This window comes from Castor canadensis, chromosome 1, assembly GCF_047511655.1.
Source record: "Castor canadensis chromosome 1, mCasCan1.hap1v2, whole genome shotgun sequence".
In the NCBI taxonomy this organism is placed as follows: Eukaryota; Metazoa; Chordata; class Mammalia; order Rodentia; family Castoridae; genus Castor; species Castor canadensis.
In genome coordinates, this window is record NC_133386.1 from 1694891 (window position 1) to 1722245 (window position 27355).

At 49.4% G+C, this 27355-nt stretch overlaps 1 long non-coding RNA gene across 2 annotated transcripts; it reads right to left on the reverse strand.

Moving 5' to 3' along the window:
• Nucleotides 1-7245: 7245 nt before the first annotated feature.
• LOC141422515 (uncharacterized) lies at nt 7246-26004 on the reverse strand. 2 transcript variants are annotated; one of them, XR_012447124.1, is made up of 3 exons: nt 25226-26004; nt 8530-8715; nt 7246-8357 (listed from the first exon to the last, which is right to left on the reverse strand). It is a non-coding gene; the product is annotated as an uncharacterized lncRNA (long non-coding RNA). The 2 variants fall into 2 exon arrangements; XR_012447126.1 differs by lacking the exon at nt 25226-26004 and adding an exon at nt 11822-12332.
• Between the last annotated feature and the right edge of the window lie 1351 nt (nt 26005-27355).

Below are 27355 nucleotides of genomic sequence, written 5' to 3' on the forward strand. Positions count from 1 at the left end.
TGTGCACAAGAGGAAAACGGGCAACGGCTTCCTATTTAGTGGTTAGAGGCTTCTGTCCCATCCACCTGGCCTGAGTGGGCAATGTTTCCCTTGGCCGCCAGCACACCAGTATCTACAGGAGTCCAATTTCCTGATATCCCACTACTCTTGGGCTCCTGAAACTTTCCATCACCCCTGCCACAGGGAGATGGATGCATGACAACACCCTAAGAAGATGCTGCAAAGCTGCCTCACAGCTCTGGGTAGATATCACACCCTGTATCCTTCCATTCCAGGTGAGAAGGAGGTGGTCAGCTTCCTGCAGTGTCTTCAGGGGAGGCTTCAGGGAAGTCGCAGTCTGGTTAGATGGCTCCAGGCCCCCTGTGTCACTGCCTGTTAAACCAAGGCATTGATTAAGTACAGGGGCTCTGGTGGCACAGAGGCCTGCTGGGCGGGGGGACCTATACTAGTACATGTGGCTGTGAGGACTCAGCCTTCTGAAGGCCATGGCTTGGTAAAGAGGCCCTTTTCTCATTTTCACAGAATGAGCTCTCAGTTGTGCTTGGAGCATAAGCCAAAAGTCCTTCACAGGGTTGATAGTTTTTGCACTAAAAAAAAAAATCCTGAAAACACTTCAAGGCCATACTGGGATTCTGAAGAAATGGATTACAGCAGTTTAGGTTCTCATCCATCTTCTGTTGGCCACACAGTGAACTGCCAGGTCAGAGATGGGCCTTAGGTTAGGCTCCGTGGACTCAGTCAGAGCACACTGTGCAAAGCCTCCACCCCAGACAGAAGCATGACCTCCCTGATCTGCCTCGGCTCCAGAGCTACTGTGACACCTTCAAAGCGAGGAGAGACCCTGTTTCTGCCTGAAAGAAAATGAGGGGGATGTGGACAGTGAGACCTGGTGAGACCAGATTCACGATTATCATCGCCATATAACGTCACAAAATCTTCACTGTCAGCATGTGAGTTGTGCTCTCTTGTCTTGTGATTTTCACCATCACATAAGGCATGCAGGAAAAACACATGTACAGGGGGTGAGGTGAGACCAAGAGAAGTTTACTTCTGTTTTTCAATGACTCGAAAGAAGTATGGTCAAGTTCTCACGGTGACAAAAGAGGCCACACGGTGGGAGAAGAGGAGCACTCAGGACCACAGTTCTCTCACTTCCCGCCAAGACAGGAGCGAGGAGGAGAGATGGGTGTGCCACACCTTCAGGAACTTCCTTCCTTGGGGATCTGTTCTCTGTGACATGAGAGACGGGGTTTGGTGAGAATGCACTTGTGTGTCTGAGGAGTGGAGAAAAGGCCTGGGGCGAGAGATGACCAAAAAGGAGGACGGTCAGCTTCCCAGAGCTCTGCCACCACCACAAACCAGCCTCACCAACTCTGTGCCTTTCAAAACAGCAGGAAGCTCCAGCCACCTAAGTCAGAATCTGACTTTCACTGTCGCAAGATTTTATCTGTAGTAACTTCACAGAAATTGCGTTTCCCGCCCTTGCACACCATAGGCACAGACCGACTGGTGCAGCTGGACATCTGTCCAAATTCTAGCTCACCTCTTTCCTACTTGTGGCACAAAGCCTGACCCCTTGGGTGACGTACCAAGGGTGGGACAGACACAGAAGTATTTGCCCAGTTTCTGAGGCTAGGTCATCTACATTGGCTTAGTTACTAGAAGGGACTCAGCCACTCACATATCAACAGGTGGGGGGAGAAGGTGCTCTGGTAGGGAAGACCGCACACTCCCTGCAGTGCTGCTGAATTCCTGTCCTGGCAGGATGCAACTAAACTTACTGCTGATGGGCCACATCAAAAATCTGTGTGTGTTTCTCTCAGGACAAGGGATATCTGGTCTACCTTCAACTTCAGCCACATTCTTTAGCACCTCTCTCTTTTCTTTGTCCCTAAGAAGCCACAAGACCTTCATCAAGTTATCCATTAATTTGTTTTATTTATGATGTTCCATTGTGTTACTTTCCAAAGGAAACTTAGAGTGAATTTAAACAGTACCAAAAAAAAAAAAAAGACCAAGCATTTTTAAATAAATAAAAGGCTTATGATCAGCATTTAGAATCTGGGGCAAGGATACAATGATGAGGTCAAGATCCCATACATTTGCAAGGTCTGGCTCTGAGATTCCCAGGCATAGAAACAAACAACAAAAAAAAGGATCACAACCAGACAGAAGGATCATGGCATTCACAAGAAAAATCACAGAACTCAGGAGAATCAATGCTTTTTATGGTCTTCAATTTAAAAGGAACCCTTGGATGGGTCTTTATCAGCAAGCAGCCCACTCAGGTGGGAGAGGGCTGTCTTTTGGCTAACAGGAGCCAGTCTGCTAGCCAATAAGAGCTGGCTTTTCTATGGGTTTAGTAAGGTTAGTTTGGAGGAAAGTGTGACATGGCAAGCCAAGTGCCCATCCTGGCACTGAGTTAACGAGCAGTCAGACCTGGAGTGGTACTTCCCAACATCACAAAGAGCGTGTTCCGGTCAAGCCTGACACACTTGGCTCAATCCCAACTCACCATAGTACACGCCAGCAAGCTGAGGGATGCGAGAAGTCTGAGGGCAGCGCTTCAACCTAGCCCAGTACATCCCCGCTCCAGAGTCCTCATTGAGAAAAGGTAGCACTGCTCTACAGCAGTGACTTCACTGTCTTTCTCAAGCCATAATCCCTGCGTTTGATCTCTTCCCAGCAGTGGGGTTGATGAAAGAGGCTGATGTCCCTTCTTGAGCTCATCAACTTGTGCCAGAGCCTGGAAGCCAAAATTGTTCCACCAGTCTGGTCCTAGGTTAGATTAGGCAATGGCAGAATTCTCTAGCTCCAAAATTCACCACACCAAATTTTCAGCTTTCAATCTGTGGGAGGTTTACCTTGTTCTATCAAAAAATTTAAAAAATAGCAATACGTTGCTTCTTTTTTCTCAACTAAAAATTTTATGAAGGACACCATTTGTGAACTCGAAGTGATCCCTCAGGAAGTGTTTGTCCCAATCATGCACGCAGGACCTCCCTGATGAGTGTCCACACACACACACACACACACACACACACACACACACATAGAGCCCCTCTGACCATATGTCTTCCTTGGACCCAGCAGACCTCAGCGCTGGCACGGGGGTCTGCATGGCTTTCCCTGGAGTTCTTCTGCAAACACAAAATGCATCAGGAGACCTAAAAGTTGGCTTAAGGACAGGTCCCACCAGCAGAAACAGGCCTGAAACACCAGCGTTACCTTGCCCCAACTGGTAAGTGAGGACATGCCCAGGCCCAGAGCAGTGCAGGACTCTAGAGCCAGGTGGAGCCCTCGACCACTTGTAACCACACATCCTGACAGCCTTGTAGGAGCTATGTAGCTTTGTGGTTCACCCTGACTCCAGCCTCATTTCCTCCCATCCTCCCACTTCGAGCACACCTGTGGGGTACGGGGGAGACAGGGAGACATGAGTCAGAGAGGAACCCCCAGGAGTCCTCACCTAGAGCCAAGGGGTGGACAACCCAACCCAACCCCTGGCATTCTGAGGCTGGCTTTGCTCGACTGAATCTTCAAGTCCTCTTGATGGGTCATCTGAGAGTTCTTTTACCTAAGTTGCTCTGTCATGTGATGTCCATGATCCAAAGCTCTCCTTGGATCCAGTGCAGCTCTGTTTTCTTTCCCACACATGACCATCCTCAGAGGCATCAGGACATCAGAGATGGCTCTAGCTTGTCACAGGGCAGCTCTCAGGTTTGCAGGGCATCTGCTGTCCAGCTTCTGTGTCCATCTATGACTGAATCTCAAATAATTTATAAGTGGAGTGGTTAATGAGAACGTGTATTTTGTGTACCTGGTCTTCAGGGGCGCCCCTCTACCCAGTGTCCACAAATAGAATGTGGAAAACGCCCTCTGAGATTAGGACGTAAGTGAGAGGTGTTGTAGCTTTTGTCCTGGGCCTTTTGAAATCCTGGCTTTAGATAAAGTCCACATGAGCTGGGACCACTGTGCTATTGCGAGGAAGGCCAAGCCAGTTGGGTGGAGGCCATGCAGACAGAGTCTGCCCAGCCAGGTGCTGTGAACCCAGAGAGGCATCCCTCCAACCTCCAGCCTGGCCAAGCCTCAGATGAGCCCAGCCCAACTGCCATGGATAGCAATGGCAGGAATGACCACATGTGAAAACTGCCCAGCTGGTCTGAACCACAGAGGCACTGGAAGGGAAAACAAGGGTTGTTGAAAGCCCTATGCTTTTTATCACTGTTGCTTGCAGCAGTGGGTAACAGGGTCAAAGATTGCTCACTTTCCTGTGGTGGATTTGGAAGGTGCTTCCTGGTGAGAGGTGAGACGGGCGGCCACGCATGCCCACCTGGACAGACCTTAGAGACTGTCTACAGCCAACAAACCACAGAGCACAGTGTGGGGCTAGGTGCAACTTACTGGACCAGGTCAGAAGAAGTGAGCTGCTGACCTTCTGATGGGATGTTCCTCTGTCCCAGCAGGCCTTGGTGGGCACGGCCCTGGGAGCTCTCGCCACAGACTACTGTTCCCAACAGCGTCCATCTACAACACAGGTGACACCTGTGAGAGCTGCCCAAGACTCCTCTCCCCTGGCTCATGACCCAAGCACCATGGTCACCCAGCTGCTCCACCTCCAGCTGCTGTGCCTGCTGCATGAATTCGGGCCCCTGTTTTGTTATGTTCATGTGTTTTCATTTCGTTGGTATGCACTGTTCTAAGTTGTGTTGGATGTGCACCGTTTTCATTGTGTTGGGTGTCTGCAGTTTTCAGTGCGTTGTGTGTGTGCCATTTTTGGTGTGTTGGAGTTGCTGACTTTCGTGGGAACTCTAGTTCTACCCATCACGGTGTTCCACACTGCAGCTCCATTTCACACGCCCACCAGCGGTATGGGACTCCAATTTCCCTTCACCCCACCAACACTTATTGCTTTCCTTTTTGCCTGTCCTAAAGACTAAGGGCAGAGTTAGCACAGCGCCCGGACCCTTCTGGCTTAAGGGTCTGCAACCCCCAAAGGGAAGAGATTATGTCCTCAAAGGAAACATGGAGCAGGAATCGCACACAGACACCCCCAGGCAGAGCCGCCCTGCCTGAGTCCTGCATCCCACAATGGCTATGCCATCCCTCGCGGCAGTGGCTGGCTGTGTGTTTGAAGTCCATTTGGACTCGAGAAGCCAGTTGCTCCACTGTGACCAGGTGGTTTCGGTTGGAGGAGGGCAGGGTGTCCAGAGGCAGACACTGTGATCAGAACACTGCAGCCGATAGGATAAGAAAGTTGGAAGTGGCCTGTGATTCATGTTCCTGTAAAGCTGATGTGAGTGTGGTGGCACTCAGCCTTAGTCCACTCAGACTGCTACTGAGAAGTCCCACTGACTGGGCGGATTAAACCACAGACCTCAGTTTCTCACAGTTCTGGAGGCTGGACGTCCAAGATTAAGGTACCAGAAGATTTCATGTCTGGCAGAGACAATTCCTAGTTCATAGTCAGCCTCTGTCCTCACATGGTGCAAGGGGACTTTGGGGGGGTCCTGCTTAAGGGCTCTATTCTCATTTATGAGGGCTCTGCCCTCCTGACCTCATCACCTCCAGCTCACAATACCATCACCTTGGGGGTGAAGATTTCTACATACAAATTTTGCGAGGACACAACACAGACACTCAGACCAACAGCACGGTCCTAAGCTAATTCATAGGTGCCCATTTGCTGTGCAATGCAATTAAAAGTGGAAACTGATGTCAATATTGAAACGAGGGAAAATATACAAAGCAAAACAGTTATTTCCTCTGTAGGCAGGGAAGGGAGCCAGTGCACTCAGAGGATCGGAGACCACATCTCAAGGGTCTGAAGACTCTTCAATTGTTTCTTTGTAGCTATTTCTTCTCAGAAAACCTTTCCTTTATCTTGGCTCAGATACTCTGCTCAGAAGAAATGGGGTGACAACCAAGAGAATGCTATTTCCCAGAAGAAAACGAGTCAGTTAGGAGTTGCAGAGAAAAGGAAAAAGGGGGCTTCTAGCATGTGACATCAACAAAGAAAAGAGCTGAAAAGCACACGGAGTAGCTCCACGCGCTGCCACCAGAGGGCGCTGGACTCACCCAGCATGGTGGTTCCCGTAACAGAAGAGCTACTGAAGTAAGTTATGTAGCAGGGTCTTTGCAAATGGTGTTCACAGCTGGCTGATACAACCTTGTACTGAAATCCCAGGGCTCTATGAAGCCGTGTCAGTTTATGAAACGCACATTTGTAACCCTAGCTCAAAATGTGCCTTACCTTGTTAATTTGTGACCTTTCATGCAGTTATGCTGAAGCGCCAGTACAGCAAAGAAAAGGTATGTTGTTTTTAATCACTGTCTCTCAGATTCTCAGTATGTCTTCATTTCAATGTACAGGTCACCCTGTCAAGGTCAGCAAGAAAATCAGTTTCAGATCCCGCTCTGCCCTGTAAGTCCTGTCTCATGTTTTCTGTCCCATTAGTGGAATCTGGCTCCTAAACCCTGCCTGGGTGCTTGCTGATGTTGGGATGGTAATAATGGTGTCACTCCATGTTCCCTCCTCATGGTGGTGGCTTCTGGCCTTGACCCAAAGTGTGCATCAGGAAGGTGGTCTGGCCTTGGCTTCTGTCGTCACCTGTCCCGTTGGAGAACAGGAGGTGAGGCAGCACTGTTGGGATGTGCTGGCTAAGCAGGGCAGACGAGCCCTCGGCCCACAGTGGTGCCTCTGAGTCGGTGACAACAGCCAGGCAGAGATGTGGGACGCTGGGGAAGGAAACACAGCAAATTTGGGAAAGTGTGGTGCTGTATTCCAGACAGACAGCAGAAAGCACTGTGTGGGTTAGAAGAATACACTGCACAGATGCACGCTTCCAGAGGACTGATTTATGCAGCCCACTTCTGACTCACGGCCTCTGCCCATCTACCATCACTGCACCTGTGTGCCCTGCTCTCCCCTTCTGAACTTTGACCTATAATTTAGTTGCCGATCAGGCCTCGGCCCCTACCGTCTGTTGCTCCCAGAGTGAAGGTGTTCTGTCTCTCCAATTCGACCTCTCAGTTCTCCCTGTGGAGCCAGTGTGCTGGGCTGGGCAGGTCCATTAGTGGTCCATTCCCAGTGCTGTGAGCTCAAGCTGGCGGCTGAACATCCCTGAACTCGGTTTGATCGTCTGTGAAACTCCACTACTGGACTGGGGAGAGGGGCTAAGGAGACTCTGGTCAGAAGATTCCTAGGCACTTGTGTCACGCAAGAATAAGAATGCAGGCAAGACATCAAAATGTAGTAAAGTTTATTGAACATGAGGGGAAGGCACCGCAAGAGAAAGTGACGGTGGGTTCCAGCCAGGTGGGCAGAACAAGGTCTTAGCTTTAAAGGGCCTTATAAGCCAAAAGGGTAAAAAGTGAGAAAATTCTGGACGATCTTTGCAGAATTGGCTCGGGTGATTGACAAGGTCTTGTCATTCAACATGGGGCACTCTGCACAAGCACCTGTGCCAGCTCTCAGTCATTTTAATTACATGCATGCAGAGTGATCAATATTCTTATTTTAAGCAGAGGGCTTTTATGTGAGAGGTAATCAAGAAACCTACAACTGCAAAGGATTGACAATTTTACAACTGACAAGAAATTTACAACTGGAAAGGATGGCATTGGGCTGAGCCAAGGAATGGAGTCTGAAATTCACTGAGAAAAATCCTCATGGTGCCTGGAAGTCCCGGGGCTTCCTTCCCTATTTACTAGCCTGCCTCAGAACCAACCACCCGAATCCAGGAAAGGACCAAGCACATTTTGAACATCCCTCTGTTGTTAGCACCGAGCTTCATGGGAGTTTGTAAGATTACCTGCTTCCATCCCTGTTCTACCTGTCACCACAAACCACGCACCTGAAACCTGTGGCCAGGGACAAAGATTCCTCCCTCCATCTGCAGTCCTGCAGGCTGCCCGGGCTCACCAGGAGGTCTCCCCTGAGGCTTCTCCCGTCTCCCGTAGCTGCAGCACAGAGCTCCTGCCTCCTGCACGCGAGGAGCCTTGGCACTCCTCAAGGTCTGGATTTTGAGAGATGGACATCCATGCACCCAAGCCAGAGAGGGACAGCATGGAGGGACCCACCTTGCTTCTTCTATCTTCTGTGGGCCAAGCTGCCACCAGCCAGGGCACCCAGCCCAGGGTTAAGGACTAGATCCACCTGTGACTTCTGAGCCATGAAGGGGACATCGGTACAGTAGCTGTCTCTAGGACGGATGTGTTCTGCAGCTACATCCTCGGGACCTGCCGTTTGGTCACCACCGAACAGGAAGTTCTCAACTCTCTCTGGGCAGGTGTAGAAGGGCCCCACACCACGACGTCCACTACTGACTTCAACCCTCACGATCCTGAGCCCCACCCTGTGCAGGGGAAGTGAGAACAGGAAATGCACTTACTCCTAGGGTGTTTCCATCACAGGGCCTGGGAGCTGAAGGGGTGGGACTCGCTGGGGTGATAGGTGTTGTAGGACCTGCTTTCTACTCTGGTGAAGTCAAAAGTCCCCTGAGACAGCCCCTAACCCAGACTGCAAACCTTCATTGTGAACTCGCAGGTCTCCATGTGTGCCTGGGGATGGCTTCCGAGTCTCTGTGGAGCTGGGAGAGGGGCCACCACTAGCTGAGTCATCAAACAGAGGGGTCCACATCACGCTACGTCCTTCGCTGTCAGTACTTGGGCCCGGGACCTCTTGTGTGGGAGACTCAGGCCTGTGTGCACAAGCTGGAGTTTAAAAAAAAAAAGAGCTGGTTCTTTTGTTGCTGTTTTTAATTTTTTGGTGATACTGGAGTTTGGATACAGGGCCCCCTTGCTAGGCATTCCCTTCTACTTGAGCCACTCCATCAGCCCTTTTTTGTGGTGAGTGTTATCAAGATAGGGTCTTGAAAACTATTTGTTCAGGCTGGCTTCGAACTACTATCTTCCTGATCTCTGCTTCCCAAGTAGCTAGGATTACAGACATATGCCACTGGCACCGGCTCTTAGGTTTTTATTAAATGTTTGACTTTGTAACTTTTATGGAAGTGTGTGAGCTCAGTCTGGGGCCCTTCGCAGAGCCTTAGGAAGGCCCACTTCATGTGTGAACGTGGTTCACTTTACAGTAAATCCTCCTCTCGGGACAGCCGGGAGCAGGCCTCTGTGAGGACAGGCAGCAGCCCTCAGAGGACTCCCGCCCCAGACTTCCTACACATATTAAGTTCGACAAGTGCACAGCACCTGAACTTTGCACCCCAGGACCTCCCAGCCGGGGCTTAGGATGCCATGCTCCATCGTTGCTCACACCAGGAAAGAAGAAGGAAAGCACGAGTGGACAAAGTCCATAAGAGAAGTAGTTGCCAATAATCACGTTTTAAATGTTGCATCTTCCGGTAACACAGAAGCAAATGAAACAAGACCCACTCTCTACCCATTAGACTGCGTTAGTGTTTTGGAATTACATTGCCCAACGAGGCCCAGGAGCTGGGAGAATGTGTGCAGACCGGTGTGTTTGGGGAAGCAGGTCGAGAAACATGTATTTAAGCTCCAAAGACAGGTACAGCCTTGACCCATGCAAGGACCAAAGGCCAAGAAACAACAGCACACTGCACAAAGACTGAAATGCAGGGATGTGCACCACAGAGCTGTGCTGGAGAGAGAATCTGAGACAGTGCCTCAACGTCTAAGGGTGGAGAGCCAGGTGACGGGCAGACGATGTCAAAAGCAGGCTACTTTTCCTCCTTCTGATGTCATCATCACTCTATGTTTATTAATACAAGAGATTACAAAGTATTCTAAACAGAAAAGAAAGTTGTACGCTGGCATGGTCCGATTATAAGACAGAACTGCAATGTACACGTGTCTATTTCTACTTGTTCATATGACCGTAGAAAGATCTGGAAGGACTTACAGGACATTAGTGGTCATTAGCGTTGGGTACATTATGAGGAGTTTGGGAGGTTGTTCCTTTGTTATGGCCTATGGATAATTATATCAAAATGTTTTTCAGATATTTGAATGAGTTCCTCAGCTGTCTTGACTTTAGGCTTCTTTTCTATTTCTAGCATATCGGTATGAATACGAAGGTTTGAAAAGAGACACTTTTGTGAAACTCTACTAACAAGCAGTAGGCAGCAAAAGAGTTGAACTTAAATGAAAAAGTGTCTTGTCTCAGTCCTTGTGGTGCCTGGCTCAGCAGACCCACCACTGGGGCATTTTCTTCCCCTGGATCAATCACCTCCACACTGAAACTGTGTCCAGCAGAGCCCCTGACTCAACCCCCAGGAAGATCAGGGGCTCCAGAGCTGACTTGTATCCTCCTGAGGTTCTGAATACCTAGCAGAGAAGGTTGTCTGCACAGCATCGCCAGGTGTCCCCAGCCAAGCCTGGAGCACACTCCAGAGAACAACGGTGTCACACTCACAAAATCCACACCAGCTTCCCACATCCATTCTGCCTGACTGAGATGGGTCTGAGGTGGGAACCTCAGCAAAAGCCAGATTCCAGGGCCAGGAACCCCATCTGGAAAACTCCTGCAAAGGCTGTGATGGGCTGAAAGACCAGGTGCAGAATCCGTGTGCATTGCCTGGGTGATTCAGGAGCCACAGGGAGCAGTGATGTTTTAGCATGTGCTGATGCTTTGTCCCTGCCTCTGCTGGGGCCATGAGGGGGGTACCTGATAGGACAACAATGTTGTCATTTGTAAATTGGCGGCCATTTTATCCTCAGACCTCACTTGAGAAACTCCCAAGGACAGCCCCGCCCTTAACAGAAATTCCCATGTTCTAAGACAAGCTCCGCCTCTACCAGAGACGCCCATGCACGCACTAACTTCCTAAACCTCCCCCTTGTATAAAAGCCATGCCTGGCCCAGAGTCTGTGCTGCGCCATCTTTCCCCCAGCCAGCCTGGCAGTTTGGTCCTGCCATTAACCTTTGCCCTTGGACATGAGAATTTTCTCGTGAGCTTTCTTTGTGAGCGGCGTTTTTCCTAACATTTGGTGCTATGACTTGGATCGAGTGCACTTCCGGTGCTGACCTTGCTCTCCCAGCCTCCCCCATCCTCTCTCTCTCTCTCTCTCTCTCCCATTCCCTTCCTCTGGGGTCTGAGCTGCTTTGCCGGGACCCCCGATCCTAGAAGATGCCCTCATTGCTCACAGGGAATTTCCTCCGCCCCAGTGTGCCTCCAATTGCCATCCCACCACCGGCCAATCCTCCCTCAAGGTCCTCTCTCAGTGAGTCCTCCTCGCACGCAGAGCCGTGAGCTCTCTCATTTCCTCAAAATCCTAGTTCTAGGTCTCGGCTCACTCCCATCCCTGGGAACTAGGTTCCCTAGGACTGTGGGCCCCCGCGATGAAGACGTTCCTCCCGGGTGTTCCACATCTACTATCTCTCTCCTGAGGAACTGATATTTCAGGGATGCCCATCGTGTCCTCTCAGGTCAGGCCTCACTGTGGAGATTGGACCGTCCCAAACTCCCTCACACTCCCCATTGGGAGGTCTCCTGGCCAACCTTGGGCCCCTCCACCTAACGCCTGATCTTAAGCCACAAAAACTCATTTTTCTCTGTAATCAGGCCTGGCCCCAATATCCATTAGGCAATGCCTCCAAATGACCACTTAATGGCTCTTTCAATCCCAATAGTGTAAGGGATCTACACAATCTCTGTGGGCGTGCTGGTAAATGGAAGGAAATACCCTGCATCCAATCTTTCCCTATCTCCACACCAAACCCTCCTTCTGTACTTCCTGTTCCCCTGTGCAGGCACTATTAGCCTCTAAACCAGCTTCTAAATCAGCCAAATCCTCTCCTGAACCTCCTCCTTCCCCATGTAAGAAGACTTCTTGCGCTGCTTACCATGTCTGTCTCTTCCCTCTTCTGAGGGATTTTCCCGTCATGGTGCCACTCCAGCCACTCCTTGCAAACTCTGGCCTCATGGCAATTCTGGCTCTGGGGAGCTCATGCTCCCTCCCTGTGGGCTGAGACCAAGCCCGGGGTTTATTCAGGTACGCCTCATGTTACGTTGGGGGAGTCCTGACTGATTATGGCATCCGATGACTGCTTCTCTTTTCCCCTCTGTCTAACGCCTGTTTTTCCTGAGACAGTGACCAGAGAGTGGAGGTTTCGTTTTGCTGAAAGTGTTCCAGTTACCAGTCAATGGGAGCAACCCAATGATCGCTAATCCCTCAGGCGTGTGTCATCCTCCAGGCTCTGCCTTCCCCTCCCTTACCTAAGATGTCAGGACACCTTTTCTGCTTCCTCCATGGTCTCACCACATGTCCTTTGTCTCTGTCTGCCTTCCCCTCCCTGGGCTTACTGGAACCCTGCCTCCCATGAAAAACCTGTAGCATGGTACTTATGACTTAAGTTATTCCAAATAGTTTGCCGGGCCTCTCAGTCTAAAGTAACTGTAAATCAGCTGCTAGGCAAAAGTGCTTAAAAAACTGCAGCTGCCAGGCTCACACCCTAACTCCACCCCCACAAGGGGAGGAGGGAAAGCAAACAGGCGCACTCGTGCACAGTGGAAACGCCTGCCATAGCTAAGAGAATCCATAGGCCAACCCAACACACAACCTAGGCCACCAGCCGCACATGGCGGTGGCTGTGGCCTGCCGCCACTTCCCCTAGAATAAACACGCGCAGAGTACACAGGAAGGGGTGAGGGGTGACAGGCCCCAGGATCAGGCCTAGGCAGTCAGGCTCGCTTGTCCCGGGTGTGTGTGGAGGGGGTGGTGCCTTGCACAAAGCCCTGCTCCTAGCCCTACCTCACACCTGGCACCAGACCCAGACCTTGTAAGCCAATTGTTAGCTCAAGGTTATAGTCCCAGAAATAGCCAAATGGACATTACTGTGGTCTCTAAACTTCTCATTTAAAATTGTCTATACTTTTGGCCTCAGCATAAATTTTTCCCTCTGAATGTTAGCACTAGTTGTCCCGTGTGGTGCTGTTACTGCCCCTGGACGCCCTCTGAATGCCCTTCTCTAACTTTACACATGATTTATTCCTTTGTTAAAAAGTAGCCTTTACTAAAGAGGCTGCCTGCTGTTAACTAAAAGATAGGATCCTAGCATTTTGCTCTCTCTAGATGGGACCTGCACCTTCCAGTCTTCTGGCTGGTAGATGTTAGAAGCTTTGTACTGAGGCCTGGCCTCAATATGCCTTGGGTGACCAAGAGAAGTGGCCTTCACAGGGTTCCTTAAATTACAATACCATACTCCAATTAGACCTTTTCTGTAAAAGGGAGAAAAAAGTGAACTGAGGTCCCGTATGCAAATTTTCTTTCATCTCTGAGACCACTCAGATTGGCTCAATAATTGCTATTCAGATACTCAAACACTGGCCATTCTTTGTAAGCCACAGGATAAACATGGAAAGGAGGACCAGAAAAGCCCCTTATCAGTGACAAGGCCCCCCACCCCTACTGCTCCACCCTGTGCCCTACCTTCTAAGCCACCCCAATATTCAGAACCTCCTAGTGGGTGCTTCCCCCTTCAACAGGCAATGGTAGGAAGAGGGCAAGTCTTATGTCTTCTTAATTAAAAATTAAATTAAAAAACGTCTGGACAGCTATACTGATGCCCAGACAAATATATTCAAGCCTTTATCTCTGTGATCCGAACCTTTCAATTGACATGGAAGGGTATTATGCTTCTATTAGACCAGACTCTTTCCTCATCAGAAAAGCAATGGGTTCTGGCCCAGACCACTCAGGTTGGAAATGATTACCACTTACAATGAGCCCCAATACTAGTGGCACCTACAATTGTGGGGATAAGTGTCCCTACCTGCAGGGGCACAGGCAGTCCCCTTGACAGATCCACACCAAAGGGGCTGATGACATGGCTCAAGCAGTAGAGTGCTGCTTTGCAGGCATAAAGATCTGAGTTCAAGCCCCAGTATAGCCAAAGGAAAGAGAAAAAAATATTTGGGGGTAAGGAAGTAGTTCAGTGGGAGAGTGTCTGCCCAGCATGTGCAAGGCCCTGGGTTCAATTCCCCAGCACTGCTAAATAAAAAAAAAATGGTAAGAAAGATAAGTTGTGTAAATGTCACTTTAGCCATCTCAAAGTGGAAGAAAGTAATTTAACCTAGACCAGATCGCTCATTCTTCAAGTGAGGAAACTGAGGCCCAGAACGGTTCAGAGACCTGCTCTCCAGAGTGTCAGGTGTCAGTGTGAAATAACAACTTTACTTTACCACAATGCCCTGAAGAATATCCCCTTACCTTTGTGCAGCATCTTAAGGATGCTATCAGAAAGCATACCACAGTGGACCCAGTCACAGGTGAGAGAGGTTCTCCTCAAAGATAAATTTCTAACAGTCAGCCCTGGATATTTGTAAAAAACTCAGTCTGTGGCTGAAGGAGAAAAGTCATTGGATCAACTAAAACAACTAGCCATGTCTGTAAACTACAACCGGGACATTACTGACAGAGAGATAAGAGACACATGACCTCATTGCTGCCCCTACCTGACTGGGGCCTGCATCTTGAACTTGCTACCATGGTGGACAGGAGGGGCACTTCTGCAGAGAATGCTTAAGGGGGACAGCCCGGGAGACAGCCCCGCTCCCCCAGGACCCTGCCCTCTGCAAGGGTAACCACTGGAGGTCTAAGTGCCCCCCCATCTCCAGATGGAAGGCAAGATGCCACCCCCTATGGATTGATGGTCCCGGCCCCCTGTCCACGCTCCACTTCTTGTCATCCATGTTGAGGAGCCTCAGGGTAGCCATAATGGTGGAGAAGCAAAGATCATTTTCCTCTAGACAGTAGAGCCTGTTCCTCTGTTTTATCTTTCTCTCCCGGTCCCCAGTCCAATGGCAAGGTTATTGTTCGGGGCAAATCTGGTCAGCTCCTAGAGTGCTAGTTTACCTGGCCTCTGGCCTGCTGTTTGGGAGACCTCCGCTTCTGTCATTCTTTCCTCATAGTTCCCGAAACTCCAGTGCCCCTGCTGGGACAGGATTTACTATCTCAACTAAAAGCTCAAATTCTCCTCCCTCCAGGCAGCTATCTCTGCTGCCCCCTCTTTCAATAACAAAGAAATTCCACAGTGTGGACTGATGAGATGAGTGTAGGGCAAGCCTGGATGGCCCTCTCTATTCAAATAAAACTCAAAAATCCCTCACAGTTTCCACACCCAAAAATGATGAGGCCTTATGCCTATCATAAATTCCTTAAAACAACAAGGGCTACTAATTAATTACTCCAGCCCCTATAATAAATTTAAAATTCTTATAAAAGTTAATTTTAAAATACAAGTTAAGTTTTAAAAATGTATAATAAAAAGCTTCAGTGTGTAATTAAGTTAAAGTTAAGTATAATCTAAGAGTTGCCTAAAAGATTTTTAGGGTCATGTCAAACTAAAATCAAATTCTCTATGTCTATAAAATAACAAGGTTATCTTAATATTGTTCTGCTTTGAGTAACATCTACAAAAAACCGTTACAGAGAAAGATTTTATCAAAAAAATTATTTGTGTTCCCTGCTGATCTCGTCAAGCTTTAAGTATACTAAATCAGAGTTCATGTACATTTTTGCTCGTGTCTTAAATGACCACCTTGCAACAATGTTGTGTCTATACTTTATTAAATATGGTACAAACATTTACAAAGTTATATAAAAAATGAGATAGAGCTCTCTTCTATCCAAGAGCGTTACATTTAAATCCTGACAGCCCCTGCCTCCCACAGGTCACCTAACTAGGCCTTAAAGGGACAGACTTTTCCCTGAGTCATGAGTGAATCAACCCAATCTTCCATTTCACTCTCCCCCATACCATAAAGCAGCTTAGGGCTTTCTTGGGAGTTACAGGATTTTGCAGAATTTAGATCCCTAGATATTCAGTCCCTTAGCAGACACCTTTTATGCTCCTTATAATAAACTTGCCTCCAACAGACTAAGCTCCTCTGGCTGACTATCTGCCTTATCTTAACCGTCTCAGGGAACTCCTCAGAGAGCATGCAGACCAGATCCTGCCCCACCCTATAACAATTTCTGTTAAACCAGGGGATCTTGTTCTCCTAAAGGATCTTCGACCCTCTCCATTGGGACTTTGGTGGACCAGCCCTCATCTGGTCATTCTCACGATACCCACTGCTGTCAAGCTCAATGGGATCCCTCTGTGGCGGCACCTCTCAAGGAACAGTTAGAAAAATGGAGAGGGGAGTTGGAAGACTCTTGGAATCCTTTGAATAACATTTCCCAGTGGTTCTCCTGGCCAATGCCCATCCTACTGCCTGTGTTTCTTGCTCTCCTATTCTTAAGCTTCCTGCCTTGTATCATAAAAACAGTACAAACATTTCTTTTAGACCACATGTCGGCTATTGCTAATCAAAAGTTTATCCAGTTGTACCTCCAGGGGTATCAACCTCTCCAAAACCGTCCAGAGGACTGCTATGAAGGCCCCCACCAGGACACAGGAGTCTGAGGATCTCACCCCATACAATGCCCCCTGCCAGCAGGAAGCCCCTACCCTTATCATTATTAAAGAAAAAATGGGGGAATGATAGAACAATAATGTCACCATCTTGTAAATCAGTGGCCATTTTATCCTCAGACCTCACTTGAGAAACTCCCAAGGACAGCCCCACCCTTAAACAGAAATTCCCGCTCTAAGATAAGCTCCGCCTCTAACAGAGACGCCCATGCATGCGCTAACTTCCTTCCTCCCTCTTCTATAAAAGCCACGCCTGGCCCAGAGTCTGTGCTGCGCCATCTTTCCCCCTGGCCAGCCTGGCAGTTTGGGCCTGCCATTAAACTTTGCCCTTGGCCGTGAGACTTTTCTCGTGAGCTTTCTTTGTGAGTGTTTTTCCTAACAGTACCTTTATGCAATACCACCTCTCAGGCTCCCTGAACGCCATGGCTGGTGAGTGGAGCCAAAGCAGGGTGGGCAGTACTGACCCCAGGATATCCTAAAAGGAGACTGGGGGGCAATGAGCATCTGAGGAGTGGGTGGGCCTCCCTTGGCCTCCCCACTCTGCCTCCTCCCTCTGCCTCCTCCCTCTGCCTGGCTGTCAGGCTGCTGTGCTGAGAACAGAAAACTCTATGGCTGGGATTTTCAAGGCTGGCCACTTCAGCACCTCTTCATCCCAAAGTGAATTCAGTCAGAAAGTAAAATGTAGGTTTTTGAAAGGAGGCTATATGACATGTTTTCTTCTTCTTCTGTGTTTTCCGGGAAGTGGTTCATTTCTGTCTTCTGCAGTCAGCAAGCATTCCCATGGCCCCTCCTGGACAGGTTCCCGAGCAGTAGGCCAGGAATGCAGCGTCCCTAGGAGGACCCAGCCTCTCCCATTGTGAGGCATGTGGCATGCTTAGGGGGTGACATAATGGAGGATTGTAAACCAGTGAGGCCTGAGCTCTGGGGGAGGAGAGGAGCCCAGGAGGTGCGGCGGGAGATCCTTTACTGTTCTGCCTGGCTCTATGGCTGTCCCCATGTCTGAGGGGTTGTTTCTATTTCCTCGAAGGTCACTGTGGGACCCCAGTCCTTTCCTGTTCTGCTGTTTCTCTCCCTAGTCACGAGACCAGCAGCCTTGCTCTGCCAAAGCTCCCACCATGCCAGTCGATCATGGCCTGGAACCTGGAACCTCCACACTGTGACCAGAAAAAGCCTTTTCCCTTTGTAAGCTGATTTTCTCAAGTGCTTGTTATAGCTATGAAAGCTGACTAGCACATAAGGTTGGATTTATGTCTGCAAGAGGCCGGTGGGAAGGAATCTGGCCCCAGGGACAGAAGTTCTCCAACAAGAAGGACCCCTGCATTGATTAACAAGGCTCTTGAACCCATTTACAGACCAGGTAAAATCTGTTTTCTAGAACAAACAAATAGGTTCTGCCCATTGCTTTCTTACAAACTTCCCTATAACTTCCTACAAATTTTCCTACAATTTGCCAATAACAACAGTCATCAGTTCGTCTCCTACAAAAGAAAAAATTATGCTAAAAAGACCTCCTTTGAATGATGTTTTTAATACAAGGTCATTAACTTCACGCAGCTAAGAATGACTGGTCATTTGCACAGAAACAAACCCCCGTCATTCAGAGCCACACTCACACTATCAGCACTTCTTGGTTCGGTTTCTGCCAGGGTAAGCATAAGGACTGCCATGTTAGGTCTATACCCCTGTGTCTTGTGGGCAGCTTACTGGAAACGCCCCACCATTCACTGGAAAAAATCACACCTGGCCCCGAAGAACGATAAGAACCTACCTTATCTACTGTCATTGGTGAGGGGAGCAGAGTCGGTTGAGGAACTGACTGACCTGATCACCACTTATCTCCCTTAGCTATTCCTAGCAACACACCAATCACAAACTTTTTCCCTGGCACTTTCTCACTAACCTCCTATAACTACCCCTGTAACTCCAGCATCTGCTGGAGATCCCCTCTGCAGTTTCCTTCTCCTGAATAAAGCCTGTGCTGACGCTGAGCTGTCACCTCATCTCTCTCTCTGTGCTTTGTCAGTCTAACAGTTTCCAGACCACAGCAGACGAGGAGATGAAATTACAGAGCCAGCAGAGATAGCTGCCAGCCTAACAGTGAAGAAGGAAAGCTTAAAAGATGAAAGGATTTTTTTAAAAAAGAAAGTGAACCTGGAGCCATGATGGCAGGTACATTCAGAGCCAGACAACTTACTCATCTCTGAAGGCACCCTAGCAAGTGTTTTGAAAAGTAGCGTGGTTAATCAGAAAAGTTCGCCCAGAGTTAATACACTCCACACAGGGAGAAGGGTGGACCTGTGTTCCACAGAGAAGTCTGTCTCCTGGAACAAGGTGCTAAGACTCTGAGTCTTAGGGACTCTGTCTGTCGTTAGTCATTCACCCTTCCCCGGGATGCCCTGCTGTGACCGGTGACTCCAGCCTGGAGTGTGAAGCTGAGCTCTGTCTGGTTTGTTTCTGAGTTGATGAAACCTCAGACACTGGTTCCATCTCACTGTTCGCTTTTGTTTGAGCAAAGACAACAAGGCAGACTCTCCGTGTTGCTGAGTTTCCTGACATGCTGGACACGTTGAAAGCCTGGCCTCCTCTCCCTACTGCAATTCTTAAATTTCACTTTGAGCTCTTCCCACTTGTATGCAGGCACTCCACTGGTATTTGATGGCACTGATCACATCACTCTGCTTCTAGATGGAAGTGTCACCCTATGCTGCTGGCAGGGCGGGTGGAAAGGTAAGAGTGGACATCACTTTACCATGTGCAGAGGCAGCCGCCAGCCCGGCTCCTTGCAGGCTGCAGTGCAATCATCAATCTTCTTACAGCTGATCTCTTGGCTCAGCTGGACAGAAGCCAAGCCCAGTCTAGAAAATGCTGCCAAAAAGTCAATTAGGCCCAGGAGAAATCAGGGCACCCAATTCATGCGGGACTTGTACACATCTGCTTTGAGCCGGAAAATGCCGAGAACCAATCAAATAAGCCTGGATCATGGCTTTTTTTTTTTTTTTTCTCTTATCTACTCTTCCTCCTTCACTTTTAATGTAAGAGCATCCCTTAATCACGAGAAACAAAGAACTGAATTGCCTTTGGGTGTATGTTATGGATAGAATTGTGTCCCTCAGAAGGATGTGTGGATATTCTAACCCCTAGGACATCAGAATGGGCCCTCACTTGGAAACAAGATTGTTTGGCCTATGTGATTATTTAATTATTTAATATGTGATTATTTAAGGTGGATCCTTCAGCCACTAGGACAGTGTTCTTGTTAGGGAGGAAAAGAGATAGGGACAGAAGCCTGACTGTGAAGGAATCAGAGACAGGAGAGGTATGTCTACCAGCCAAAGAAGGCTAATGGTTGTCATCCACACTGGGACCTGGGGAGGAAAGGAGGGGTCCTCCCAGAGGCCTTGGGAGGGAGCACAGTCCTGCCACACTCTGGTTTCAGACATATGCCCTCCATAACTGAGACAATGAATTTCCGTTATTTTAAGCCACCCTATTGGTAGTACTTAGTCACAGCAGCCACAGAAACAAATGCTATGTGCAGCTGGCTAGTTTGTATCTGTGAGATAAAAGGCCAATGTCTTCAACACAGGTCCTGTCTTCTTCTGGGACAGTAATCTGAGGAATGGGACATTTTTATGCAGCTACTGGAATGAAACTGTAATCTCTCCCTTCCCAATTTAAGCAACCACCTAACTGTCCAGCAGGGCTGGCCAAGGTGTCCACCTCCATGTAAGCATTCCCCTCTGGGGGTCTTAGACCCAAGATAGCCACAGCCCCCATTGTACCTGTCCAGGGTGGGCTGGGCATCTGAAGGTCATGGTCACAAAAAAAGTGCCATCACTGAGCCTGACCCACTTACACAGACAGACTGGCCCTGGGCGTCCCCAGGGCACCTGTTGCTGTTCTCTCACTCTGTCTCACCCTCACTTTTAGTGCAGTATTTGCAAAGGCTAGTTGCTCTAGTCACTGAAAATAAGTTTATTTTACTAATCAAAATGAAGAGTCAGTGAAATCTTGCTTCATTAAAAAGCTAGCTTGACACTATTCACACTAGCTAAGCTATGAAACAGACAAGCTGCCCCACAACTGACGATTGGATTAAGAAAATGGACTGGATTGCACACTATGGAACTTTATTCAGCCATAAAGAAGAATGAAATTTTGTCTTGTGGCGGCAAATGGATGGAGCTGAAGAACATCACCTTCAGTGAACTTAGTCAGGCTCCGAAAGCAAAGGCTGCATGGTTTCTCTCATATGTGGAATATAGACCCAATACAGACGCAAGCAGAATTATGAAAAACAGGTGACGCTAAGGGGAAGCCACTAACAGGAGAGGGAGGGTAAAAGAAGGAAATAAGGTGAATATGGTTGATGTAGTCTCTATACAAGAATGAACATAGAATTTTTAAACCTGTTGAAATCACCATAAGAAGGGGGCTACGGCACAAAGGAGAAAAACAGAGGGAGTGAACCAATTCAGGTTATAATACATATATACATACACGGAAATGTCACAAGAAAACTACCTATTTAACTATCTCAAACAAACAAAATGTCTTTTTCAAAAACAGAACAGGAAGGTAAAACAGCTCCTGTCTGGGGTTGGTACCAGTGGGAGGGGAGGTTATAATGAAAGGGTGGAGGAGGTGAATGTGGTGGAATATTATGTACTTATGAATGAAAATGGAAAAATGAGACCTGTTCCAGGAATGGGGGGAGGGAGGATAAAGAGAATAATGAAAGGGGTGAGTTCAACTTTTGTTAGTGTCACAGTGTATCCACAGTATAGTAATAATATGCTAATAAAAAATATAAAAAGCTAGCTTGAAGAAAGAGGCAATTAAATAATTATAACATCTAAGATGTATTTAGGGTTTGGGGAGGAGGTAGCTGTTGAAATTGTCCCAAAGGGATTATGGCAATGGCTGCATAAGTCTGAATGTACTGTAAGCTATAGAAATATATGCCATGTAAATAAAATTGTTTTAAACATTTAACATTTTGAGTGAGATTAACAAGTAGTCTGGTTTCTGGAGGAATCCTTCCTTGCTTCTTCATGGCTTCTGGTGGCTGGGGCAGTCCTTGGTGCTCCTTGGTTTGCAGGTGCATCGTCACTCCAGTCTGTCTTTTGTCACATCACTGTCCTCCCTGTGTATCTGAGTCATGTCTCTTCTTATTGGGTCCAATAGTCTACACAACATGCAGCCAACATTTCAAAACTGTTATGAGGTAGTTTGCATTCTGTTTCACACCAACTCTTCAACAGCTCATCTAGCTCATATTTGTGGTGCATCTCGATTTGGACTGATCACACAGGGAAAGCGTGTGACGATGTGTCCAGTGGCTATCATCGTGGACAATGTCACTTAGAGGTGTTCAAGTGGGAGGAGCTGAGAGTGCTGATTGCAGATCCTTCTATAGGTTCCTTGCTGTTTCTCCTTCCCGTTGAGTGTGGGCTGGACTTACCCACTTGCATCTGATAAACAGAATTAAGGGAAATGACCATGTGTGACTTTGGGGGCCTAGGTCATAAAAAGCACTGTGACTGTGACTTCCTCCTTGCTCTCTCTGGGAGCAGCCAATTGCCATGTTGTGAAGACTCAGGCTTCCTGGGCCTCTCGTGCAGAATGGAGCACCCCTGCTAACAGCGATGGGAGTGGGCCATCTTGGAAATTCATGGTCCACCCCGCCAAGCCCCTCAGAGACTTGACTCCCCCTCTCCCAACTGCATTTTCCTTTAAACTGTGCACAATAACTCAAGGACAATCCACAAGATAGTATTGTGCTACTTGCCTCTCCGCCCCTCATGGAAAATGTCCTGCAAACGAAAAGGAAAAAAAAAACCAACTCTATCAGCAAAGGGATGACTTGGACATCTGCAAGCTGTTTAGGAAATACTAACTCTCCGAGGCCTTTTCAAACCATCCTACACATACTTACGACTGAATTCGTAGCACGGCATAATGAGTTGTATGAAACTGTGCGCAAATTCCAACTGTCAGGAATCATTTCCGTTTTGAACAGTTGCCCGCTGGCCGGGCTGTATGGGCCCCAGCGCCACGGTCCCTGTGTTCGGAACTCCCACAGGAATAACGCATTTTCTGAAGCATGCCCTCCAGTGCTTGGCACCAGGAACCGCGTCTGGAAATCCTGTTTTCACATCAGCTTTGGAAAACGAAAGGCGGTAATTTCCTTGCAGGATTCCCAGCCCTGAGTCCATCCCCACCCTCACCCTCTTCAACCCCCGCCCTCCCCAGCCCTCTGGGTTCTGCCAAGGAAGGGCAGCTGCCCTGGTCCTCCATGGTGCTGTCCATCCGTCCTTCCTTCATCCGAGGAGCAAGAGCACTGCCCGCTCTGAAGGCTTCCGCTGCCTGGCTGGAACCTGCCCACAGCCCAGGACTCCCAGGTAACACCCTCAACATGCTCGGTACCCCATCACTTTTCAAAACTTCCTTTGAATCTTCAAAACTCTCTCTTCTGCACCCCTCCCTTTCTGATGCCTATTTGCAGGGATATGACCTTGGCAGCATCCAGGACACCCAGGGTCCTTCTTGAAGTTTCTGGATCACGCTGGTTTCTGATTCTACACCCCACCATCAAGCCTTTGCCACACATCCTGCCTTTACTGTGTCAATCTGTGAATGGCGCAGCTTGGCTGCTCGTGGATGACATGGACCATCTTCAGGTAAATGGCTCCTTGCTCTGTTACTGCTGCAGCTCGAGGAAAAGGAAGGGAAAAGCAAACCAAAATCCAAAAAGGAGCTTCGTCACAGAAGGCCAAGTGGCGGTGCTTGCACACGTTTTCACACTGTCAGTCTGCATTGTTGCACAGAAACTCATCATAACAGCCCTCTGTGCCAGACAACGTCTAAATGCTCTATGAATATTATATCAATCTTCAGATATCCCTTAAGTGTGTACAAGTAGTATCCCCATCTTACAGACAGAGAAACTGAGGCAGAGAGAGCATAAGTAACCCATCCAAGATCACACAGGGAGAAGTGACAGGTCCAGGATAGGAACCCAAAGTCAAGTATCAGAGTCCATGTTCTTAACTACTGCATTCTGCTTCCTGTGTTCATTTCTGGGGGATCCGTAGGGTGGGGTCTCACCCTATAGCTCAGGCTGGTCTCAAATTCAAAACCATGCTAGCTCGGCCTCCAAGTGCTAAGATTGTTGTTTTTTTTGTTAGTTGTTAGTTTTTACTTTTGACTGATCACAGAAGATACCGGATGGGACTATGTTGAGATGTATAAATGTATACTAAACCTGATAGTAAAATTTATGATGACTTATGGATGAACTCATTTCTTCAAGAGCTCTTTTCCCTGCCTACTCTGATTGAGGCTCATGGAGGAAGTGTTCAGTACCCAACAGTGAAAAGTGAGTGCAAAACAGCAGGCTGCAGTGGAAGTTGCCCAGGCTTTGGGTCAGGTTGAAAATGTGCCTTCCACTGGGTTAGCCTTTCCAGGACACCAGTCCCCTTGGCCCCCGCGGTCTACCTCTGTAAAACAGAACATCAGCTCCTCCCACGCAGATTTCGATACAAAATTGAATGCTGTATTCTGTAGACCGGGGGTGGTGTTATGACAACACAGCTACAAAGCCCTCCTAGTTGGGTGAGGGAAAGAGACAGGCAATTAATTACACTCAGACGAGTCTTCAGTATAATTGTGGGCTGGAGTGCATGTTGGGATCGTCCAGAGATGGGACTAACCGAGCCAGTGCGTTTAAGTTTGGCCCTGGTTTATTCACTTAATAAATTCACCTTTGAGGGTTTAGCTATAAACAAAAAAGACAGAAATATCTACCCGGAGGCACTCAGTTTCTAACTGGGGAAGTCAGTCAGATTTAAATAATATAATTCTGGGAGGTGGCAAGTGCTCTGGAGGAAAGCAAAGCTGGAGACAGATAGGCCAGGGGCAAGCGGGAATAAGAGGAAGAGGACATTTAAAAAGGGCCAGTAGTGGTGCTCATGCCTACAATTCCAACTAATCAGGAGGTGGAGGGAGGAGGATTGAAGTCCAAGCCTGGCCCCAGGAAAAAGCGCAAGACCCCATCTGAAAACAAACTAAAGTAAAAGGAGCTCAGGTTGTGGTGCCCAAGCTGCTTTAGCAGGTGCAGACAGCCCAAGCCACCTGATCCAAGAGGGGGTGCAAGGAGGAAATCACAGTCACAGTGCCTTTTAGGACCAAGCCCAAAGCCACGCATGGTCATTTCCCCTTAATACTTGGAGGGGGGGAGCAGGGAGAAGACAGGAATAAATAGAAAAGTAGGACCACTGAGGAGAAATGTTGGAAGCCTAAGCGGTGGCCCCAGCATCAGACCACAGCCAGCTGGGATGCCCTGGCCAGCCCTCGGGGCTAGAGGGAGGCCTGCTGCTGCCATCCCCACCTTACATTGGGAAGAGCTTGGCCTGGGACCTCCCTTCTATCCCCTCCCCCAAGTATCCACCAGGTCTCTCTCTCTCTCTCTCTCTTCCCCTCCCTCTCTCCTTCCCTCCCTCTCCCCTCAAGTTTTCTGCTCAAGCATCAGAAGACCAGAAAGCAATCTGCTCACCCCTAGAGGGGTCCAATCACCCCAGAACAATGGAGCTTGGCTCCATTGGCTCCTTTCAAAGCTTCCGGTCATGTTGAGAACATTCCGTCCTTCCTTTGAGCCCAGCACTGAGTAATCCTCAGTGTCCCTGGAACTTGAGCTGGTCCCATCATCCCAGGTAAATTTCCAGGACCGCCCCCCTGCCCCCACATTCCCCACAGGTGAGGCCTGCTCCCCTCAGTGACTCTCCTGTGCCTACCCAAGGCAGAGAGCGGCCCTCTCTGGATACATACATAAGTGGGTCGGGTCCAGGGCAGCAGAACGCTCCAAGCTGGTCGTGGGGTCCCTGAGGTCCGGGAGAGAAACCCCAGGTCCGGCCAGCGGGGTCAGCTGCGTAGGCGCTTGTGACAAGCGCTCACCTTTCCAAGTCCAGAGGATACCGTGGATCGCGGTGCTGGGACGCTGCCACTCCCAGACAGGGCGGCCCCAGGACAGAGTGACCACGGGTCCCCCAGCCTCGGGTCCGGGTGGGCGGCGCCCGCCAATCCGGAACCCAGGTGCGTGGCCTTGGGATCGCTGCCTCCCCGCAAGGTTTCTCCCCAGGGCGCAAGGCTCCCCTAGGACCCGACCCGGAGCCCTGCCGACCCCGGATCGCAGGTGAGCGCGTCCCGGGAGAGGTGAGCGCGGACCAGCTGTCCCCTCCGCACTTGTCCTGAGCTCCCTTTTTCTTCCCCTTCCCATGTTCGGTGGTACCCCCTCCTGAAGCGGTGCCGCCCAGGGCAGCCAGCTGCCTCTTCCAGTCCCTCCCCTGCCCTGATCCGCTGTGGTCTGGAATTCTTCTCCTAAGCTTCAGACTCTAAAGGTTGACTGAGAGGCCTGGAGAAGGGAGGCCAGGGCTCTCCCCGGGCCGGGCAGACATCAGGGGACAGGCGCTGAAGAGGTGACCACCTAAGGTGAGGGAGGCTGTGTGCAGGGACTGAATGCTCAAGGGTCTGTCTGTGGCGGTGGTGGGGACAGGTCCTGCCATGAGATGAGAAAGCACGGACACGCGAGGGGTTAATCCTGAACGGGACAAGGTTTCCTTTGTTCCTTAAGGCTGCCTCCTCTCGTCCCTCCCACAACAAGGTGGGGCAGAAAGTAGGTGGAGGTGCCTGGGACCTTAGGAAGAGTCTGGAGGAATTGAGTTGGGCCCTTTTCTGTAGACCTGCTCCCCTCCCCCAACTCCCCTGGAGTGGGAGGTCCAGTCCCACTCACCTGGGGAAACCGCGGAGGAGCTGTCCATGCCAGTCCCAAGGTTACTGCAGGCCATGCCAGTCCCAAGGTTACTGCAGGCCCTCCTGGGTCACACCTTCAGGCAGGTTGGGGGTGGGGGGTGCAGGCCCAGTGGCCCCTGGCTAAAGGGGGCCTGTAGGCTGCTTCCTGTCCTTCCATGGTTGGATAGGAATTTTCTGGTGCTGGGGACTGACCACTTTAGAGCTAGAGACTCATGGGCAGCAGCTCAGAGACTCACTGGCTACCTGCAGACTAGCCTGGGTGTGGTCACGTGAAGTGGAGGCCCATTGGGGCTGTGGTGAGCATTTTTGTAGGGCTCCTTCCTGGCCACTGGGCACAGCCAGAATGGTCCAGGTCTGGGACCCTCAGAAAAGCGTGTCCGGGCCCCATGGAAAACTTTCTGTAGACAGCAAAATTGTCACAGAGAGTCCATTCTCCAGGATTCTGACCTGTCCCTTGCCAAACCCCCTCAGTGAGCAAGAAACATGGAATTAGGAAGCCCCAGACCTGGCAAAGACCCAGGGCAGGCAGGAGCCCAAGATGTTGAGGTGTTTCTCAGCAGGATGGCTGTCACCCTGTCCCAGGGACCTGGCCTGACCCATATTGTCTCTCTTGTTGGTCCTGACTCTTCCAAACAAGGACCTGGAGAGGAGATGATTTCATTTCTTCTGGAAAGGAGGAATCTTCGACACGGGACAGAGTAGTGACTGTAACTTCTGAGTCATTTAATCAGCACCCTCTGCTGAGCCAGGTGCCTGCTCTTCTGTAGGCTAAGTTCATTTCCTGTGGCTAAGAGGCCCTTGGCCAGCCATTCCAGCAGCAGAAGCCCAGTCCGCAGGAGGTCCTGTCATTGTCACCAGGGCTTTACAAATGGAAGGATACCCAGTGATTGGGCAAACAGGGCTCTGGGACCCAGTGGGAGGGATAAAGATCCTTTTACAAAGATTTTGTCTGCCATTTTACAAATATTTTCTTTGTCTTGGGCATACAGTTTTTTGGGCTTTTTTTCACTCCTGCAAGGTCTCCCTTTGTTTTGAAATCTCAGTGGTTTCTCAGACTACAAGATTCCCCACCCAGAATTGTGTCCTCCATGAGCTCCTCAGAGTCATCAGAGCTACAGAGCAAGGCTCACACACAGTTCTCAAAAAGAC